The sequence below is a fragment of the Cetorhinus maximus genome, chromosome 25 (assembly GCF_964194155.1).
Source record: "Cetorhinus maximus chromosome 25, sCetMax3.hap1.1, whole genome shotgun sequence".
Lineage (NCBI taxonomy): Eukaryota > Metazoa > Chordata > Chondrichthyes > Lamniformes > Cetorhinidae > Cetorhinus > Cetorhinus maximus.
This window is the reverse complement of record NC_135903.1, coordinates 317423-335803: the sequence shown is the minus strand read 5'-3', so window position 1 is coordinate 335803 and position 18381 is coordinate 317423. Positions and strand designations below refer to the sequence as shown.

At 44.7% G+C, this 18381-nt stretch overlaps 1 non-coding gene across 1 annotated transcript; it reads left to right on the top strand.

Annotated features, from left to right (window-relative positions):
• Positions 1-7200: 7200 nt before the first annotated feature.
• trnaq-uug (transfer RNA glutamine (anticodon UUG)) lies at positions 7201-7272 on the top strand. Its single transcript has one exon. It is a non-coding gene; the product is annotated as a tRNA-Gln (tRNA).
• Positions 7273-18381: the final 11109 nt, after the last annotated feature.

Sequence of the window (18381 nt, the reverse complement as noted above, 5' to 3'; positions counted from 1 at the left end):
TACAAATAATAGATTGAGATATTTGTGTCTTGAGTGATTTGTATAAGAGCGTGCAAATACAGTATGTATACAGTGTATAGGTTTGTACTGTAAAGATTCTTTCATTTCTCTTCCTGCCCTCATTGTTGAAAGTAGTGTCGATAATTTTGAGTTCATAAGAACTCACTCACACATTAGCATTTTGCCAAAAGTACTGAAACAATATTAACCCCAGTGGTGGCCACTTATAACTCTGCATAATTCAAAATTCAGCGATTGTTTTGAAAATTGAGCATGCTCTCCCTCTTGCTTCTCCCTAATTTTAATGCCGTTCTTACAATTTGTAGGACTGGACCCAAAAGCTGCAGCAACTGTGTCATCAAATGGCTTCCATTCTCATTCACTTACACATACACAGGAAAATGTCTAGTGCACTCAATAAAACTTTGGAAGTTTGGAAACAAGTTCTCTTGCTTTTCAAAATTATTTGCAAAATAAAAAGCTACTGGGCAGAAAATGCCATGAGATAAAGAAAAATATCCCATCAGTAGAGATGCTGTTCATTAAAATATTCAGGAAAATGAGGAGAGGGAAATGGATGAATTTGAATGAAAATGTGTAAACCAAGTTTCGAATCACAAATAAATTCAGAGGTTTTACAATAATCAGGTCTCTGTGCTGTAAAAAGAAAAAGCTTTTGTGTTCTGGTTTTGAAAGGATAGTGCCAAAAAGATAGAAAATGTATGTGCTCAGGTAGTTAAGCATCAGCCTTAAATACACATGTGGCCAATACAGTTTTCAGTTTCCTATTCCTGTCTGTTTTAATATGATGCAAAAATGACACGTGTCAATTGTAATGATTACACACGGACATTTGGCATCTCTGCTGGGTGGAAACATCTATGTCAGGAAACCCCAATGAAATTTGAGACCAAGAAATGAGACCAATAGATTCAGAGATACCAAAGTACTGATTTTAATGGAAAGTTAAAGCACTATTTTAAATTCCACTCTGCGCTATTTAACCTCCACTACTGGGATTATAAGAATTTTATTTTCAGATTTCAGTGTTTGATGCAAACTAAGCTATACAACTGCTGAAGTGAGCTGACTAACTTTCCCCCTCCTTTTTAAGTGCTTTCTTTTCATGAACGGCCATTGTCAACTTAGTGGGGGGCATTATTATGGCTACAAGAGCAGGTCAGAGGCTGGGAATTCTGCAGTAAATAATTCACCTACTGACTCTACAAAGCACCAGTCAGGTGTGTATGGAAAACTACCCGTAAAACCACAGAAAAGTTATGGTGCAGAAAGGGGCCATTCAGCCCATCCTGTCTCCACTTGCCTGGATGAGTGCTCAAGAAGCTCAATGCCATCCAGGACAAAGTAGTCTGCTTGATTGACACCCCATCCACCACAATAAACATTCACTCCATCCACTTGGAGCACACAATGGCAGCAGCATGTACCATACACAAGATGCACTACACCAACTTACCAAGGCTCCTTCAACAACATGTTCCAAAGACACAAACTCTATCACCTAGATGGACAAGGGCACCACCGCCTGCAAATCCCCTTCCAAGCCACACACCCTTTCACTGTCAAGCCTTCAAACCTTCACTGTCGCTGGTTAAAAGTCCTGGAACTCCCTTCCTAACAGCACTGTGAATGTACCTACACCAGATGGACTGCAGTGGTTCAAGAAGGCAGCTCACCACCACCTTCTCAAGGGCGACTAGGGATGGGCAATAAATGCTGGCCTAGCCAGCAACATCCAATGAAAGAAAACAAAAACATCAGTGCTGAACCAGCCAGCTGCAAACGTTCCCCCACAGCGTTGGTCAGCGCATTAGCATCTGCTATATGTTTCTTAGTTGTTTTATCTTTTATTTCATTCAAATTTGTTTCCACCGCTTAACACAATGGAGGAGCCACTTGTCTCTGGCAGTAGTGTTAAATGGTAGTTACTGCCGCCCCTTTACTCAACGCTCAACCCTATTGATGCCAGTGGAGCTGAATATCAAACAGAGCACATAATAGGCAACAGATAAAATACCGCCCCATTTTGGGCCACAGCCCAGGACAAATTTCCAACTCCAGGACTCTTGTGTTACTGGTTGTGTTGTTGGTCTTCCAAAGTTGGTAAACATCTTATACAACATGTATTACCTTGAGACTAATTCCTATAAGCTCCCTAATGGAATGCATCAATATTAGACTCCTCGAATGGGTCTGTGACCTGCTGCTAGGCATTTGATATTGTCAAGCCAGTCTCTAAAAGGGATCTGCAGGGTGCATCACCCTTCCTGTTGGGAACTTCTCGGCTTCAGGTCAAAGCGTGGACGTGATAGCACAGGTCACTAGGAAACCAACATGCAAGAAATCACAGGAGTGAGCCTGTTAGCTACCATTCAATGAGTTAGCACATTTGAGCAGTAAAACATTGCACTGTCTTGCTATGGCATGTGTAAAACATTGTAATTTATTGCAAGCTAAGCCTAATGACTGAGTAGTTAAAACAAGAAAATCAAATTACAAGAGACTATGGTGGTCACATGCTCCCCAGGGTAAGAGCTGGTCACATGCTCCCCAGGGTAAGAGCTGGTCACATGCTCCCCAGGGTAAGAGCTGGTCACATGCTCCCCAGGGTAAGAGCGAGTCACATGCTCCCCAGGGTAAGAGTGAGTCACATGCTCTCCAGGGTAAGAGCTGGTCACATGCTCCCCAGGGTAAGAGCTGGTCACATGCTCCCCAGGGTAAGAGTGAGTCACATGCTCTCCAGGGTAAGAGCTGGTCACATGCTCCCCAGGGTAAGAGCTGGTCACATGCTCCCCAGGGTAAGAGCTGGTCACATGCTCCCCAGGGTAAGAGTGAGTCACATGCTCTCCAGGGTCAGGCTCACAAATGGTTTGAAGACTCAAAGGTGACGGTTTAAATTTAAAAATCCGAATTAAATAATGTTTATAAATCTGCGTTGTGTATTATTGTGTATTATTGGGGAAGGGGATAAAATAGGTACAAAATACATTCAAGCTGTAACCAACATATGGGTTTGTCAACCTTTAACCTTTCAAGTTTCAGGAGAATGAAGTAGGGATGAGGTGAGGAACAATTCAGAAAGTGAGATTGCAGAGATAGAGTCAGTAACATTAAAAACAAAAACTGAATTATTTCCTTGTCACAATATATTATTGGTTTCGCATCTGTATTTGATGTTTGAAAACAAGTCAAAAGCAATGGTATGTGGACCGATCCCACACTAAAGAGGTTCATTTAGTAGAAGTGAGAAGAGAGTGGCCAAAAATTGATGAAGACAAAATGTGTGAGCGTGAGGGCGCGGTAATATCGAAATGTGGACGATGTCCTCAAAAAGACAGAATAGTGAAAAGTCTGGGACCTGCACTTTTAAATAAACCATGAATAATTAAATATAGTGGATTATTTCTCTATTGGAAGAAATACCATCTTACCTCCACAAATGCCCAAATGAATTTGTTTCCATTTTTTTGTTGTAAGATAATTTTGTTGAAATCTAGAACTGAAGACTGAAAAGTTAAACATGTTGGTAATGTTGCAATGGAGGGACAGCAGGCAGGATGGCGTGAGGGCAGTAGGGCAGGGTGGCAGGGGGAATAGGGCAGGGTGGCGGGGGGAGTAGGTCAGGGTGGCAGGGTGGCAGAAGGGGCAGTAGGGCAGAGTGGCAGGGGGCAGAAGGGGGCAGTAGGGCAGAGTGGCATGGGGCAGAAGGGGCAGTAGGGCAGGGTGGCAGGGGGCAGAAGGGGCAGTAGGGCAGAGTGGCAGGGGGCAGAAGGGGGCAGTAGGGCAGAGTGGCATGGGGCAGTAGGGCAGGGTGGCAGGGGCAGTAGGGCAGGGTGGCAGGGGGAGTAGGGCAGGGTGGCAGGGGGGAGTAGGGCAGGGTGGTGGGGGAGTAGGGCAGGGTGGCAGGGGGCAGTAGGGCAGGGTGGCAGGGGGGAGTAGGGCAGGGTGGCAGGGGGAGTAGGGCAGGGTGGCAGGGGGGAGTAGGGCAGGGTGGCGGGGGAGTAGGGCAGGGTGGCAGGGGCAGTAGGGCAGGGTGGCAGGGGGAGTAGGGCAGGGTGGCAGGGGGGAGTAGGGCAGGGTGGCAGGGGGGAGTAGGGCAGGGTGGCGGGGGAGTAGGGCAGGGTGGCAGGGGCAGTAGGGCAGGGTGGTGGGGGAGTAGGGCAGGGTGGCAGGGGCAGTAGGGCAGGGTGGCAGGGGGGAGTAGGGCAGGGTGGCGGGGGGAGTAGGGCAGGGTGGCAGGGGGCAGTAGGGCAGGGTGGCAGGGGGGAGTAGGGCAGGGTGGCAGGGGGGAGTAGGGCAGGGTGGCAGGGGGGAGTAGGGCAGGGTGGCGGGGGAGTAGGGCAGGGTGGCAGAGGGGAGTAGGGCAGGGTGGCAGGGGGCAGTAGGGCAGGGTGGCAGGGGCAGTAGGGCAGGGTGGCAGGGGGGAGTAGGGCAGGGTGGTGGGGGGGCAGAAGGGGGCAGTAGGGCAGGGTGGCAGGGGGGAGTAGGGCAGGGTGGTGGGGGGCAGAAGGTGGCAGTAGGGCAGGGTGGCAGGGGGTAGTAGGGGGGAGTAGGGCAGGGTGGCGGGGGGGCAGTAGGGCAGGGTGGCAGGGGGGAGTGGGGGGAGTAGGGCAGGGTGGCGGGGGGGCAGTAGGGCAGGGTGGCAGGGGGGAGTAGGGGGAGTAGGGCAGGGTGGCGGGGGGCAGTAGGGGGGAGTAGGGCAGGGTGGCAGGGGCAGTAGGGCAGGGTGGCAGGGGGCAGTAGGGGGGAGTAGGGCAGGGTGGCAGGGGGCAGAAGGGGGCAGTAGGGCAGGGTGGGTGTGGGGGTGACATGGTTATAGCTCAGTTGGTTAGATGGCTTTGGTTTGATTTCTGTTCGGGCTGAGAAGAAGAAAACAGTTGCTATATGAATGATCTGGACTTTGACATATTGTCTGTTCAGTAGACCGAGTGCAGATAATTCATAAACTGGTAGAGCCAACCTGGATAATTAACAACCTGGATAATTAACAACCTGGATAATTAACAGCCTTTCTGTAATTTCTGCTCAGTGTCCCTGTAAAACAATCACAGATATTTGGAAAAGTAGTTTTATTTTTATGCTGTGCTGTTTCCCCATCTTTCTTTATTTTTTTGCAATAATTTGCTGAAGACCTCATAAAAATGTTTTGGTCTTAGTATCTGATTTTTACTGAGGCTCTACACACTTAATTGTAGCATTCTATCTTTGTATTTACATGACAGAGTTTATATCTGTTTTATCATCAATATTTGAATGTGACATCCATATTCATTGTTATTTTACACCCATGTGAATGGTTTTTGCAGTCTTACTGTAAAAAGAATGATTGAATTTGAGGGAATACTGACTATTTGAAGGAGTCCCTTTTCTGCATCTTTACAAACTTTCAATCTTACCCTGTAGTTTGATTAGAGGTTACAGGATAAGGTCTGACGATGACTGATACTAGACCAGATTATTGTAAATATGTTGCAATCAAGGTGGTTGGGTGTCATTTGATTATTTCTGATTTTTATCAAGGTTATAGATAGAAATTCAGTTTTGGACCGGATGTTGACAGGTGGGTAGGGTGAGGGTACTATAAGCTATGAGTGCCTGGAATGAAGCAGCTTCTCAACTCAACCAGCAAATATAATTGGACTGAATTCTGAGTAAATGTTAGGTGATAGGTAGCAGTAAGACCGAGAGGCAATGACCATCTCCAACAAGAGAGAATATAATTGTCGCCCCTTGACATTCAATGGCTTTACCATCGCTGAATCTCCCACTATCAACATCCTGGGGGTTACCATTAACTAGAAACTGAACTGGGCTAACCATATAAATACTGGGGCATCAAGAGCAGGTTAGAGGCTAGGAATCATGTGGCGAGTAACTCACCTCCTGAATCCCCAAAGTCTGTCCACCACCTACAAGGCACAGATCAGGAGTGTGATGGAATACTCTCCACTTACCTGGATGAGTGCAGCTCCAACACTCAAGAAGCTTGACACCATCCAGGACAAAGCAGCCTGCTCGATTGGCATCCCATCCACAAACATTCGCTCCCTCCACCAGTGACACACAGTAGCAGCAGTGTGCACCATCTACAAGATATACTGCAGGAATTCACCAGGGCTCCTTCGACAGCACCTTCCAAACCCACGACCACTACCATCTAGAAGGACAAGGGCAGCAGACACATGGGACCACCACCACCTGGAAGTTCTCCTCCAAGCCACACGCCATCCTGACCTGGAAACATATCACCGTTCCTTCACTGTTGCTGGGTCAAAATCCTGGAACTCTCTCCCTAGCAGCACTGTGTCTGTACCTACACCACAGGGACTGCAGTGGTTCAAGAAGGCAGCTCACCACCACCTTCTCAAGGGCAACTAGGGAATGGGCAATAAATGCTGGCCCAGCCAGCGATGCCCACATCCCATGAATGAATATAAAAAAATTACTGTCTACTTCAGAACAGGATCCCACTCAGTTTAGTTTAATTGTGCTCACTAACCCATAACCAATTTCTCTGCAAGGAATAAGTACTTAACTGAATTAAATTCAGCTGAAACAAAATTACTCTTAATCAAACCCACACCGGTATTCAAACAATGTGTGTATTCCATCAGTGCCTTGTGTATTTTAAGATACAAAAAATCAGTTTACCTGCAGGATAAAGTCACATGTGACTTGGCTATACAGGTTGAGGCAACAATATCCCAGGGGACAGCCATTGATCTTCCAGGATGGTTTGTCTCAGTCATCACCAAAGTAGCCCCTTTGAAGACAGTTGAACTTGGCATCGTGTAGTACTACAAATCTGTGGAGTCCATATCCATTATATGTGAAATGAGGGGGATTAATGGCGAGATGGTTGGTGTTTCCACCATTCTCTGTTTTTATTTCAGATTTCCAGCATCCACATTATTCGGCTTTTGCCTAAAATTGGGGTGGGGAACCAGAATCAAGGACAATATAAACTTTTGTTTGGGAAGTCATGTTAGTTAGGCCTCAGCTAGAGTATTGTGGAGAATTCTGGGCACCATGCTTTAGGAAGTAAAAGATGTGAAAGGGTTAAAAAGGATACCAAGGAGGTTTACATTTCTATAAAATTTCACTTTCATTGTGAATGATGTCATCAGATACTTTCATTATGAGATAGTAATTGAATAATTGGGCTTTTTGTCTCAATGTGGTCCTTTGGTGTAATGGTTAGCACTCTGGACTTTGAATCCAGTGATCTGAGTTCATATCTCAGTAGGACCTTACTTGTTTGAAAGGTTACATAGATAAGGCTTTATATTCTTTGCAGTTTTAAAGAACGTGAAGCAATCCCTTTGAAACATGCAAATTTCTTAAGGGAGTTAACAGGGCACATGATAGAAGATTGTTACCTGTGACTGGGTGCCTAGAACTCAGGGTTATAGTCTGAGAATAAAGGTGGGGAGGGTGTGTGCGGCTGTGTAGGACTGAGAAATTTCTTCATCCAAAAAACATTGGAATTTTCTATCCCAGAGAGGTATGGATGCTCAGTTGTTGAATCATTCATAGAATCATAGAATGGTTACAGGACAGAAGAAGACCATTCAGCCCATTGTGTTTGTGCTGGCTCTCTGACAGAGGAATTCACCCAGAGCCACCACCCCACCCCCCTGCCTTCTCTCCATAGCCCTGCACATTTTTTTTCAGACAATAATCCAATTCCCTCTTGAATGCCTCAATTGATCCTGCCTCCACCACAGTTTCAGGCACTGTATTCCAGATCCTAACCACTCGCTGTGTGAAAAAGTTTTTCCTCATGTCGCCATTCCTTCTTTTGCCAATTACCTTAGATCTGTGCCCCCTGCTTCCCGATCCTTCCACTAATGGGAAAGTTTCTCCCTATCTACTCTGACTGGGGATATATTTTTGAGTAATAAGAGCATCATTGGATATGGGTACAGAGTAGGAAGGAGGTGTTGATGTAAAGGATCAACCATGATCAGCCAATGGCTCAAAGGACAATCTGGTTTACACCTGCTCCTATTATTTAAGTTCTATTAGAAGGACCCTCTTGGCACTAAAATGCTATTGGATGAGCTTTTCTACTATTTGGAACACACAATGTGGGGATATTATTTGAAAGAAAGATTTCCATTAAATGGTGCCTTATTGCATCTTTCTGAAATAAGGCATATTATAATGAATTCCTTTGGAGTGTAGTGGCTGTTCTGTAAGTCATTTTGCACACAGCAACTTCATACAGAAAGGCGTGAGGAATGGCAGTGATTCTTAAAAACAATTAGAAAGAAAGAACCTGTATTTACATAGCACCTTTCACAATATCAGGATGGTGTTTTGCAGCAAATCAAATACTTTTTCAAAGTGCAGTAACTGTTGTAAAGTAGGGAAACTGCAGCTCTGTTTGTCAAATGATAACATCGTCAGCAATCAGATAGATGTCTGTTTAATCATTATTAAGCTTGAGTCTGTTACGAGAGGGCGCTATCTCCAAGCTGTAGTCCAACAGTCAAAACAGCATTTATTTCTGAGTTTGAAATTACATTGCACTTAATTTGAATGGACACATGTGGTATCTGAAGTTTGCGTTAATCTAAAAAGGTCAGATTTGTCCAATATGGGTTCAAAAGTGGAACTTATTCCTAATTGTGCAATGCGTGTGTTGAACAAATTGTAGCAGTAGTGCCCGTATCTCAAATAATGTGTTTGCTCTGATATACACCGAATCATAAATGTTCCTTTAATTGAAACAATAAAAACTTCAAAATAATTTATGGTCATTTAAATTTTTTATCAAGTTGCCACATAGATTCTCTCAATAACAGGATGAGAGAGGAAAATAGACTGGGCAGCTGTAGAGCTGGTGAGCTCTACAAATGAATCTGTAACTTGTGAAGTACAAGACATATTAACTACTGTTGAAAGAGACATTTCAACCTTTTTATAAAGATGTTACTGCCTCCCCTCCACCTCTTTTATAGCTCAAATCTCAGCTTCTTCATTTCCATTGGGAGGAAAAAGAAAGATGTGTATTTATATGGCGCCTTTCGCAACCACAGGATGCCCTGAATAAAGTTTTTTGCAGCAAATGGCATGATGTGTAAAGTAGGAAATGCAGCAATTTTTAAGCTCACAAACAGCAATGTGAAAATGTGATAATGACTAGATAATCTATTATTTTGTGATGATTAAGGGCTAAATATTGGCCAGAACACTGGGGATAACTCCCCTGTTCTTCAAAATAATATCATAGGACACTTTACATCGACCTGACAGCAGACAGAGCCTTATTTTAACATCCACCTGAAAGACGGCACTTCTGACTGTGTAGCACTCCCTCAGTACAGCACTGGAGAGTCAGCTTTGATTTTTGAGCTCAAGTCAAGTTGAGAGGCAGAATTTGCTGTGTTCATTGTCTCTACATTGATTGATTCACTTGGGGGCTGGGGAGGGGGGTTGATTTCCACATGTTGCGTATATCAGTCAGTGGGTTGGGTGTCTGATCCACCTACCCAATGATGGCCTAATCAAGTTTCATAGTTGGCCCTCATTTGATTGCAACAGGCTAGGTGCCAGTGTTGATGCCGTTCTTTATAGGCAGCTCACCGATGGGAAAGTTGGGAAATCTGGCTACCATTTAAAGGTGGACTCCAGCCCTTAAAGGGAAGGTGTTCTTTTCAAAGGTGGTCATTGGCAAGCAAAATACCAAAACAACGGGTAATATGATAATGTATTCACCCCCTCCTCTCTGAAACATTCATGGAGGTGCTTGAAGGAGATAGACTTTCTCTCCGATAGGCAGGTGTCCTGTCAAATTAACCAACAACAATGGAGAGTTGTGGCTGATCAGGTCAATGTCAACAGCAGTATCCCAAGAATTTGGTTGCAGTGTAGAAAGAAATTTCACAACCTCACCAAAGCTGGCAAGATAAGACTATCGTTTATATTCTCCACCTGCACCAACCAACCTTAGTCGCCAGCATTAATCCTTTTGTCCTCCACTTTCAGTGTTTCCCTTCCAATCACAATGGGGCATTACTGCATTCAATTCTCTTCCATTCACACAGTCAGCCCCTGCTGCTGCCCTCACAATTATTTCTCTCTCTTCACCACATCTCTACCATCTCCTCTCAGGATGTACATTCCTACCCTCTGTTTTCTGCCTGTTAACCAATCCTTAATCCATGCTAGTATATTACCTCCTATCTCATGTGCTTTTACTTTGCTGACCAACCTCCTGTGGGGGGCTTTATCTAAAGCTTTCTGAAAATCCAAGTATATTACATCCACTAACTCCCTTTTATCAATTCTGTAGTAACATCCTCAAAAAACTCCAACAGGTTCGTCAAACATGATTTCCCCCCCATTCATAAATCCATGCTGGCTGTGCCCAATCAGACCATTATTGTCCAAGTGTCAGTTTATCACATCCTTAATAATAAATTCTAGCATTTTCCCTACTAGTGATGTAAGGCTAACAGGTCTGTCATTCCCTGTTTTCTCTCTCCCTCCCTTCTTAAATAATGGAGGGAGAGAGAAAACAGACCTTCCAATCAGTAGGAGCCATTCCAGAATCTATAGAATTTTGGAAGATGATCACCAGTGAATCCATTATCTCCATAGCAACCTCTTTCAACATTCTGGGATGTGGATCATCAGGTCACGGGGACTTACCAACCTTCAGTCTCATTAATTTCTCCAATACAATCGTGTTACTAATACAAATTTCCTTCAATTTCTCATTCTCCCTAGTACTTGGATCTCTGATCCTGGGAGGTTCCTTGTATCTTCCTCAGCGAAGACAGACACAAAGTAATCCTTTAGCTCCTCTGCCATTTCTCTATTTCCCTTTATAAAATCTCCTGATGTTGCCTGTGATGAGCACACTTTTGTCTTAGCCCAAACGTTTCCTTTTTATGTACCTATAGAAGATTTTACAGTCCTTTTTTATGTTTTTTGCTAGTTTGCATTTATATTCTATTATCCTTTTTATCAGTTTCTTTGTCCTCCTTTGTTGTATTCTAAAATCCCCCAATCTTCAGGTTTACTACTACTTCTGGCAACTTTACAGGCCTTTTTGTTTAATCTTATATAATCCTAAAATTCCTTTGTTAGCCAGGGTTGACTGACTTTTGTTTTTGGGTTTTTGTGCCTTAAAGGAATGTATAATTGCTGTAAATTATGTAATAATTCTTTAAAGACTGTCTATTGCCTACATACTGTCATACTTTTCAATGTATTTTCCCAATCCACCTCAACCAATTTGTCCCTCATACCTTCATAATTTCCTTTGTTCAAATTTAATACCCTGGCTTCAGAGTGAACTATCTCAGTTTCAAACATAATGGGGAGAATTTTCTCCCCATCGGGGGGTTGGATGGGAGCGGGCACGGGTGGGTGCGCAGCCAATCGCTGCCCGTGATCAGCTGCGTGCCACCATTTTACGTGGGCGGGCCAATTAAGACCCGCCCAGCGTGACACGCACCCGGAAGCGTCATGCTGGGACACGTCAATGAATTTTATTAAAATTTTTTTTAAACTTTAAAAACTTTTATGAAACCTCGTGGATGAGATTTCATGATAAATGTGAACACTGCCTGGGCTCTTCGCCTGCCCCCCAATCTTAAGGTTGGAGGGGCTGTTCAGTTAATTATTTAATGGCCTTAATAGGCCTTTGACAGTTCGGCAGGTGCGCAGCCAACTCCGGAGCGGGCCTGCTGAACTCAAGATCTGAATGATGTGTGGTGATGTTGTGACACACGCCCGACATCACCGCGTGTCATTTTACGCGTTGGCATGTGGGCCCCGCCCCCGCTCGCTGACCTGAAGATTCTGGCCAGTGTAAAATTCTATCACATTGCGGTCACTCATCTATAAAGATTCTTTTACAACAAAATTATTAATTAGTCCTTCCTCATTACATAATGCTGGATCTAAAATAGCCTGTTCTCTAGTCAGTTCCTCAACATACTGCTCTAGAAAACCATCCCTAACACACTCAACAAACTCATCCTCTACAGTGTTAGTGCTCGTTAGGTTTACCCAGTCTATATGCAGATTGAAGTCACCCATGATTACTTTATTACCCATGCTACATGCTTCCCTAATCCCCTGATTAATACCATGCCCCATATTACCACTACTGTTTGGTGGCCTACAAACAACTCCTACCAATGTTTGTTGTCCTTGCTGTTTCTTAGCTCCACCCAAACAGATTCCACATTTTGTTCTTCCGACCTGAGATCTTCCCTTACTAATGTACTGACCCTATCCCTTATTATTAGTGCAAAACAACGTCCTTTTCCTTTTTTTTAATCATTTACAGGATGTGGGGGTCGCTGGCTGGGCCAGCATTTATTGCCCATCTCTAGTTGCACTTGAGAAGGTGGTGGTGAGCTGCCTCCTTGAACTGCTGCAGTCCATGTGGTATAGTTACACCCACAGTTCTGTTCAGGAGGGAGTTCCAGGATTCTTAGCGACAGTGAAGGAATGGCGATATATTTCCAAGTCAGGATGGTGAGTGACTTGGAGTGGAACTTCCAGGTGGTGGTGTTCCTATCTATCTGCTGCCCTTGTCCTTCTAGATGGTAGTGGTTGTGAGTTTAGAAGGTGCTGCCAAAGGAGCCTTGGTGAGTTCCTGCAGAGCATCTTGTACATGGTACACACTGCTACTACTATGGGGGAGGGAGTGAATGTTTGTGGATATGGTGCCAATCAAGTGGGCATCTTTATCCTGGATGGTGTCAAGCTTCTAGAATGTTGTGCAAGCTGCACTCACCCAGGCAAGTGGGGAGTATTCCATCACACTCCTGACTTGTGCCTTGTAGATGGTGGACAGGCTTTGGGGAGTCAGGAGGTGAGTTACTCATCACAGGATTCCTAGCCTCTGACCTGCTCTTGTAGCCACAGTGTTTATATGGCTAGTCCAGTTCCCTAGGGTGTTGATAGTGGGGTATTCAGTGACGGTAATGGCATTGAACATCAAGGGATGATGGTTGGATTCTGTCTTGCTGGAGATGGTCATTGCCTGACACTTGTGTGGTGCGAATGTTATTTGCCACTTGTCAGCCCAAGCCTGGATATTGTCCAGGTCTTGCTGCATTTGGACATGGACTGCTTCAGTATCTGAGAAGTTGCAAAAAGTGCTGAACATTGTGCAATCATCAGCAAACATCCCCACTTCTGACCTTTTGATGGAAGGAAGGCCATTGATGAAGTAGCTGAAGATGGTTGAGCCTAGGACACTACCCTGAGGAACTCCTGCAGTGATGTCCCGGAGCTGAGGTGATTGACCCCCAACAACCACAACCATCTTCCTTTGTGCTAGGTATGACTCCAACCAGCGAAGAGTTTTCCCCTGATTCCCATTGGCTCCAGTTGTTCTCGGGCTCCTTGATGCCACACTTGGTCAAATCCGGCCTTGATGTCAAGGACAGACACTCTCACCTCACCTTGGTGTGCGGCTCTTTTGTCCACGTTTGAACCAAGGCTATATTGAGGTCAGGAGCTGAGCGGCCCTGGCGGAACCCAACTGGGCGTCAGTGAGCAGGTTATTGCCTGTCCTTTCTAAATGTTGAATATCCTTGAATATTCAGCTCCCAGTCTTGGTCACCCTGCGTCTATGCTTCTGTAATGGCAATTAGATCATACCCAGTTACCTCTATTTGAGCCTTTAAATCATCTACCTTGTTGTGAATGTTGTGAGAATTCAGGTAGACTGCCCTTGACTTAGTCTTTTTGACATTATTCAGCATCTTAGGTTTAGTTGATGCTTGCTTTCATTTTGCCTGCCTTCTAATTTCACTTGCTCCTTTATTGCTTCCCTTTACCAGCTTCATTTCCTTCCAATTTGACCAAACCATTATGTTCCCACTTCCCTGACAAGCTAGTTTAAACCCTACTCAACAGCACTAGCAAGTCTCCCTGCAAGGATATTAGTCCTGGTCCTGTTAAGGCGTAACCAGTCCAGCTTGTACAGGTCCCACCTATCCTAGAACCAGTCCCAATGCCTCAGAAATCTGATACGCTCCAGCCACATGTTCAATCGCTCAATCCTCCTATTCCTATCCTCAATAGCACGTGACACTGGGAATAATTCTGAGACCACTGCTCTTGAGGTCCCGCTTTTTAATTTCCTTCCTATCTCCCTAAAACCTGCCTCATCCCTCTTCCTACCTATTTCATTGCTACCAATGTGGACCGCAACTTCTAGCTGTTCACCCTCCCCCAGAACGATGCCCTGCAGCTGCTCTATCCTTGATCCTGGCACCAGGGAGGCAGCACATCATCCTGGAGGCATGTTTACTGCTGCAGAAACACCTGTCTGATCTCCTGAATATTGAATCCCCTATCACTATTGCTCTCCAACTCTTCTTCCTGTGAGGCTGAGACACCTATGGTGCCCACAGGCCTGGGCCTGGCAACACTCCCCTGAGGAACTATCACCCTCACTAGTATCCAAAATGGAAATCCGATTAGCAAGCAAGATAGACTCAGGGGATTCCTGCACTACCTGCCTGGATCTCTTAGACTGCCTGATGGTCACCCATTCCCCCTCTGCCTGCATGCTCTTAACCCGCGGTTCAAGCACCTCCCTAAACATGCTATCTACGTAGTTCCCTGCCTTGAGGATGTTCAACAGTGACTCCAGCCGCCGCTGGGGTTGCATAATCTGGAGCTCAAGCTTCTGCAGCCCGTGACACTTCCTGTAGATGTGTTCGTTTAAGACACGTGGTGCATCCATGACTTCCCACATACCGCAGGATGTACATTTCACTCAGCCGAGATGACCTGCCATACTGTAACTTTTTATTACTGGTTATTACAATTAGAATAAGTAGAATAGCTTACCGGTTACTCACTAATCAGCTTCTTCCTCCATTGCAACGTAAGAGCCAACTACTGGAGGATGAAAAATGTAGAGAAAGGAGCACTTTCTTCTCTACTTCACCAAACTCCCTCACTCACCAAACTCCAACTTAAGCACTCTAATGCACCCAAAGCCACACAGACTGAGTGGAGAGCCTTTTTAAAGATGAATCAGGCAATTCTGTGCTGGCTGAGGCACTTGGCTGTGGTGGTCTTTGCAGGGGATGACCTAACTTTGTGGCAGCTTTCCTAGAGAATTACAGCTTCCTTGAGCATTGGCCTTCAGGGACTACAGGTATGCTGTTCTGGGTCCATTCCTAAAAGAAAGAAAGACTTGCATTTATAGTTGACTTTTCACAACCACCGGATATCTCAAAGCTCTTTACAGCCAAAGAAGTACTTTTAAAAAGTACTCACTTTTGTAATGTAGGAAATACAACAGCCAATTTGCACATGTTGTAAATTTTATATCCCAGAGTTATGCAGAGATGACAATGCCATCTTATAAATGTGTAACAAGTTTTATTCACTGTGCTTTAAAATGACTACTCCATGCTGCAGTTCTTTGCTTCCAGCAACTTTTATAGTTTGTTTACTTTTCCCTGAGTCCACACCCAGGTTTAAAGCAGCATTTCACTTGCACTTCCCTCAATTTAGTCTACTGCATTCGTTGCTCCCAATGCGGCTTCCTCTACATTGGAGAGACCAAACGCAGACTGTGTGACCGCTTTGCGGAACACCTTCGGTCTGTCCGCAAGCATGACCTAGACCTCCCTGTCACTTGCCATTTCAACACTCCACCCTGCTCTCATGCCCACATGTCCATCCTTGGCCTGCTGCATTGTTCCAGTGAAGCTCAGCGCAAACTGGAGGAACAGCACCTCATCTTCCGACTAGGCACTTTACAGCCTTCCGGACTGAATATTGAGTTCAACAACTTTAGATCATGAACTCTCTCCTCCATCCCCACCCCCTTTCCGATCCCCCCTTTTTTTTCCAATAATTTATATAGATTTTTCTTTTCCCATCTATTTCCAATATTTTTAAATGTATTTCCATCCATTGTTTTATCTCTACCTTTTAGCCTATTTTGATCCCTTCCCCCCACCCCACCCCCACTAGGGCTATCTGTACCTTGCTTGTCCTGCTTTCTACCCTTAATTAGCACATTCCTTAGATAATATCACCACCTTCAACACCTCTTTGTTCTTTTGTCTGTGACATCTTTTGGTTATCTCCACCTATCACTGGCCCTCTATCCAGCTCTACTTGTCCCACCCCCCCTTAAACCAGCTTATATTTCACCTCTCTTCTATTTTTACTTAGTTCTGTTGAAGGGTCATTCGGACTCGAAACGTTAACTGTGTTCCTCTCCGCAGATGCTGTCAGACCTGCTGAGTTTTTCCAGGTATTTTTGTTTATGTTTTGGATTTCCAGCATCTGCAGTTTTTTGCTTTTAACTAATCAAGCTCTGTGAACATCAATTGTAAACAGACTCACATAATCAAACATAGAGCAATTAAAGAAAAATGCAAAACAATTGAACACTGCAGCACCCAGCAAACCCCCATGAACAGTAATAATGACCAAATGGTCTGTTTTTGTGATTGAGGGATATATATTGGCCTGGACACTGGGGATAACTTCCCTGCTTTTCTTCAAAATTGTGCAGTGGGATCTTTTGCATTCACCCAAGCACACATATTAACATTTCATTCAACAGTGCAGCACTCCTACTGCAGGCAACTCATGGACAGATGACCTGAATGAAAATTCCATCTTTACCCACATTTCTATCACCACTTCCTTGACCCATCCACATACCATGACTGCTACATGTTGGGAGATGGCCATTTCCAAAGGGTCCTCACATTTTTTTATTCTTTCATGGGATGTAAGTGTCGCAGGCTAGGCCAGCATTTGTTGCCCACTCCTAATTGCCTGTGAGAAGGTGATAAGACATCTTTTTGAAGCATTGCAGCTTATCTGGTTTGTTTTTTCTGCAGTGGTTTGGTACAACTGAGTAGCTTGCTAGGCCATTTCAGAAACAGCCCTAGACCACGTAAGGATAGCAGTTTTCATTCCCTCAATGGCATTAGTGAACCAGATGTTTTATAATGACAATCAATGATAGCTTGTCATTGTCCATCTAGGAAGCCCCATTGAATGTTAAGACTCATTGTATCTACAACCTCTGAACTAAACCTCTCTAACAATAAAACCCCTTTCATAGTACAAATTTTATTAGTAACATAGTAACTTGGTATCTGCTAGAAAGATGTGTTTTCACCACACTTCCTGAATGCTCTATTCAAAAAATGCAAATGCACGCTATCTCTCTTACATATCAAAACTATTATCCATCAAAGCACCCAGACTAACTGGCTTTAATCCAAATAAGACACATCCGCAGGCTAAACCTCTATTTTAAAAGAAAAATATTTTCCAAAATATTATATACATTAATAGCTTTATGACAATGTGTGGGATGCCACAGGCAGAATTTAATGCCCCTTTGGAGTTTGGAGGGTGTGGGGTGTGGAACCAGCTGCCATCCCACATCTGCCCGATTAAATCCAAGACAAGAAGAACCATGGACCCTTCCTAGACGGACACTAATTAAGGCCCTTAAGTGGGAAATTAATGCCCACTTAGGGGCCTCATTCCATTTTTGCTTTATTCAATCAGCGACGGGTGGAGGAGTTGCCACATGGGGAGCCAGTAAAGCAAACCTTGCTGGGGTTGCTTGGGGTGGGGTGTCCCTTGTTCAAAGGCTTTCAGTACCTGATTGAGGGACCTGGCATTGGGAAGGTGGGTGCCCACTGAGAGATAAGCCCACCCTTCCTTCTGACCCCCTCCGCCTCCCCCACCTCCCCCCCAGAATGAAAAAAACAGTAAAAACTGGGAAGCAAGAGTACTTGTCTGAACTGTTTTTTCCTTCTGGGCCCCTAGGCAGTGCCAACTCATCCCAACCTCACTCACCTGTGGAATGGGTCCTTTGTAAATCTTGGGCCTCTGGTGGATGCATTACCGGCAGCAGCTGATGGGCAATGGAGACCTGCTGGTCTCTGACTGGCCGGTAGCTATTTTTAAAATTTGCTCATGGGATGTGGGCGTCGCTGGCTAGGCTGGCATTTATTGCCCATTCTTAGTTGCCCTTGTTCAGGAGGCAGTCAAGAATCAACCACATTGCTGTGGGTCTGGAGTCACATGTAGGCCAGACCAGGTAAGGACAGCAACTTTCCTTCCCTGAAGGACATTGGTGAACCAGATGGGTTTTTATGACAATTGACAATGGTTTTCTGATTATCTTCAGACTTATAATTCCAGATTTTCATTGAATCCAAATTCCACCATTTGCCGTAGTGGGATTCAAACCCGGGTCCCCAGAGCATTACCCTAGGTCTTTGGAATACTAGTCCAGTGAGTAGGATTTCTGTCCCTGGTGTGCTAAATCCCAGGGAAGGCCCAATGTAGGTCAGTAAGTGCCTGATGGGTACTTAATTC